This window comes from Oratosquilla oratoria, chromosome 1, assembly GCF_046742065.1.
Source record: "Oratosquilla oratoria isolate Oo_2021 chromosome 1, ASM4674206v1, whole genome shotgun sequence".
Lineage (NCBI taxonomy): Eukaryota > Metazoa > Arthropoda > Malacostraca > Stomatopoda > Squillidae > Oratosquilla > Oratosquilla oratoria.
In genome coordinates, this window is record NC_134777.1 from 18,879,636 (window position 1) to 18,884,635 (window position 5,000).

Here is a 5,000-nt window from a genome sequence, read left to right on the forward strand (position 1 = left end):
GGAGACTGTATGAAGGAGTGATTGTGCCAACAGCACTGTATGGGGCAGAAACATGGAACATAAGAGAAGAAGAGAGAAGGAGTTTGAATGTGTTTGAGATGAGGTGTCTGAGAAGTATGATGGGGGTTACTTGGCTAGATAGAGTGAGAAATGAGGAGGTGAGGAGGAGAACAGGGGTGGAAAAGGAGCTGGGAGATAGGGTTGATGAAAGAATATTAGGATGGTTTGGACACATGGAAAGAATGAGTGAAGAAAGACTAGTAAAAGAGGTGTGGAAGGCAGATGTGGAGGGAGTGAACATGAGGGGACGTCCTAGGATGAGGTGGATGGATGGGGTGAAGGGTGCTTTGGGGAAGAGGGGAATGTCTGTCGAGGAAGGACGGGAGAGGACAGAAGACAGGGGTGAATGGAGAATGGTTGTATATGGATGATGTTGTGATTACATGAGGTGGAATGGGCGGGTGGATGGGGGGTGAGGTAGTATGTGTGAGCAAAATTTGACGCAGCCCGAAGGGATTTCTCCCCGTCCTCTCATTTTATGCAATGGGGGGACGGAGAGGGGGGCTCGCCGATTTAATGAAGCGGCCTTGCTGTGGATGTGCTGTGTCTTGCGGAACTGCTTCTGACCGAGGGCAGTGGACAAGGTGCAGGGATGACCCGTCTTTCAGGAGGTGCTAAGATAAGAGGGAGGGTGGAGGGGTGTGGAGTGTATTCAGGGATGGAATGGGTGGGAATGATTTTATGCCTTTTTCTTTTTGGCTACCCCCCTTGTAAGGGGGAAAAAGCCTTGGTATATGTATGTATATATATATATATATATATATATATATATATATATGTGTGTGTGTGTGTGTGTGTGTGTGTGTATGTATGTATGTATGTATGTATGTATGTATGTATGTGTACATAAATTGTAGTTCACAAAAACTGGTACTTTATTGCATAGAATAGTCCGCCTAAGGCAAGGGGTTGTAGCATAGAAGCAGACACATCGTTCCACAACGCCTTTCATCTGAACATTACTGTTGCGCAAACTTGTCATTAAGAAATATGGTAACATCACTGAATGATGATAATGTGTTTCTGTGATGCTTTATACCTACTTTGGGAAGAAGAGATCAGCATGTATTGAGATTTTGAATAGAATTGTCCTGCTCTCCTTTCCAATTTCTTCCGAAACGATATCATTGTCACGGTAATCCATCAGCATGGGACTGCACAAAAATGACCTTCACGGAACCAGTGCATTTAACTTATCAACGATGAGTACCATCATTGTTATTCAAGTAAAATACAGACCCAAGCGTGTACCGAAATTTTGAATAGGTCATGCACATGTGTAAAGGGGCATTTAGACAGCCAAACGGTTTAACAAACCCGGTTTGTCAAACAAGTGTTTGAAGTGCTGTTTGACCGTGTGAATAGGGTATTTGGTTGTCAAACACGTTCGACAAACGTGTTTGACGACCAAATACCTCATTCACACGGTCAAACATCACTTCAAACACTTGTCTGACAAACCGGGTTTGTCAAACTGTTTGACCGTGTAAATGGCCCTTAAGAGTTCTCGGAGGCGAAATTAAATACTTTGTTAAATTATGTCTCCTCCTCCCCGTCATTCATCGTTATGACGAGTCATGGCGTGTACAGCACTTTCAGATAGATATTTAGAATTCATGAATTACCAGACAAAATGTGCTGTAATGTTGCATTTTTAGTATTTGTTATTTATGATTATGGCATTAGATTCATGATCTAGAACTTTTTTCAACTAAAACAAAGAGAGATTATTCAAAATTTAAAGCTTTGAGAACATCTTGGTCCCGTTGGCGATGACGTAGCCTCTTGTTTGTCGTTACCAACCTTGTGCCAGATTGAAATACGGTCAACTAGATATTTGCGCGCGCACACCCACACCCACACCCACACCCACACCCTCACCCACACCCTCACCCACGAACACCTACATATATATATATATATATATATATATATATATGTGTGTGTGTGTGTGTGTGTGTGTGTGTGTGTGTATGTGTGTGTGTGTGTATGTGTGTGTGTGTGTGTGTGTGTGTGTGTGTGTGTGTGTGTGTGTGTGTGTGTGTGTGTGTGTGTGTGTGTGTGTGTGTGTGTGTGTGTGTGTGTGTGTGTGTGTGTGTGTGTGTGTGTGTGTGTGTGTGTGTGCGTTGAAATATGCATGACAGGGGAGTGGAAGGGTGGTGAGATAAACACAGGGAACTGTTGGGGATTTATTCTGACGTTTCGTTCTCACCAGGACTTCTTCAGAGTACATGCACTTCCAAATAATCAATGCACTATGAGTAGAAGACATTTGCCTTCTCTTACTATATACCCGCCGAAGATCTACGCGTTCCACCACAGTCGAACTCGTCCCTCTTCTCCTCCGCTCTGCCTCGCGAAGTATTAAGCAGCTTGCCGGTCTTGTTAATTTAATAAACCTATCGCGGTGGTTGTTGTTAGAATAGGAAGCGATGTATGCTGCCTCAGTTTTTTCTACTTTTCTTGGGAAGTCCTTTCTGTAGCACCTCTATTTTTTACCCAATCCGGTACGTGGCCATGGGTGTTTACAAGGACCATTAGCGAGTTTGATGATCGATGGGCCCTGACGTCATTCCTGTGCTCATTTGTCCGCTTTTTAATGATGCACTACGACGGAGAAACCAGCAGAGTTATTAAACAGCGGAAAAACGAGCACAGGAATGACGCCCGGGCCCATCGAGCATCAAACTTGCTAATGGTTTGTGTAGACAGTCATGGCCACATACCAGATTGGGTACAAAATAGAGGTGCCATAGAAAGAACTTTCTAAGAAAAGGAGAAAAATAAATGAAGCAGCATACATCGCTTCCCATTCAAACAACAACCACCGCGATGGGTTTATTAAATTAACAAGACCGGCAAGCAGAGCGGAAGGAGAGGAGGGATGAATTCGACTGTGGTGGAACGTGGAGATCTTCGGCGGGTATATAGTGGAAGAGGGCAAATGCCTTCTACTTATAGTGGGTTGATTATTTGGAAGTGTCTGTACTCTGAAGAAGTCCTGGTGAGGACGAAACGTCAGAATAAATCCCTAACGGCTCCCTGTGTTTATCTCACCACCCATCCACTCATACATACATACACACACACACACACACACACACATATATATATATATATATATATATATATGTATGTATATATATATATATATATACATATATATATATATATACATACATATATATATATATATATATATACTCGTGTATATATGAGTATATAGATACATATATATGTATATATATACATATATATATATATATATATATATATATATGTGTGTGTGTGTGTGTATACATATACATACGCATACATATGTACATATATATACATATATATATATATAATATAACACACACACACACACACACATATATATATATATATATATATGTATACATATATATATGTATATATATATATATATATATATATTCATAAATATATATATGTATATATATATATATATATATAAATATATATATATATATATATGAAAACCCGGGTTCGGTCCTGGTAAGTACAAAGAGTAAATTCATGGCTTCCACAACGTTGTACATTAGAGATGCGATAGATCACTTTCGTATATGAATATCTGCCAGCACCTTATCAGTATGATCAAGCTGATTACAGTGAATTCAGGTTTTCTTTACAACCCCAGCCGTTCCAACATACAAAAAACGCTTCGCATGCACTTCTCACCATGCCTTACCAAGCAGGATTAAACCAACGCGGTGAAGTGCAGAAACTGCACGTTCCTCACGGGGCCTCAGCGAAGAACTAACTCAAGTGTCAGTAATGACAGAATAACTTAATACATTCACACACACGTGGGTATATATATATATATATATATATGTATATATATATATATATATATATATATATACACATACATATATATATGTATATATATATATATACACACACACACACACCCACACACACCTATAGATATATATATATATATATATATATATATATACTGTATATAACGTAAATTGAGTAGGAAACACAAACACAGGAGTCTTAGTCTGAGTTTATTCCTGACTAAAACTCAGACTAAGACTCCTGTGTTTCTTATTCCACTTACGTCAATCTGTCAGAATGTCTCAATATATACATACATACATACATACATATATATATATATATATATATATATTATATATATATATATATATATTGACTATATTATAACAAATAAGACTGAAGGCGGAAGAAGCAGACGAGGAGTAATGGGAGAATTTCACGCTTTAACGGTTCGACCCGCAGGGTCTTGATCACAAAGCTAACAATTCAAACGTAACAGGATATTTTGTGCATGGACGGGTCATCTCATGGGACGCTTCGGAGAGCTTGCTATTTTATTTGCGTAATCTTTTATTATTAATAAGCTTGTGGCTTTTGCTAAACATACAAATCCTTCTCTATGGTTAATGTTGTTATTAGTGTTGATATAGGCTGCCTCAATTGTCTTCCTCAGTTTCTTGGATGATCCTTTATTTAATACGGTTGTGTTGTTCCAGTCTGGAAGGTGGCCATGTATATCCACATGCATTACTATGGAGTTAGATGTCCTATGGGCTATTACGTCATTTTTATGTTCATTTATCTTTTATGAAGTCCGCGACCAGATTCACCAAAATATAAAGAGGGACAGCTTTTACACTGGATTTTATAAACAACGCTGTTTTCGTTAGTGGGATTATTGTAGCTACGTGTTACTAAAATGTCTACTTTGTTACCTGACGTCCTGGCTATTCTAATGCCCGCTTTTAGGAGAAAGGTGTCTAGGTATGAATTGACATTAGATTTTGGTACTGTAATATATCTGGTTTCATTATCACATTTATTATCATTCTTATTTAGCTAAACATTTGGCTAACTTATGAGGTGCAGTATTGATTCCTGAAGTAATGGGGTGCATAGTAATG

At 38.8% G+C, this 5,000-nt stretch overlaps 1 protein-coding gene across 5 annotated transcripts in view; it reads right to left on the reverse strand.

Moving 5' to 3' along the window:
* The window catches only part of LOC143032313 (organic cation transporter protein-like), a 109,476-nt gene that overhangs the window by 27,257 nt on the left and 77,219 nt on the right, over positions 1 to 5,000 (reverse strand). The window lies entirely within an intron of this gene.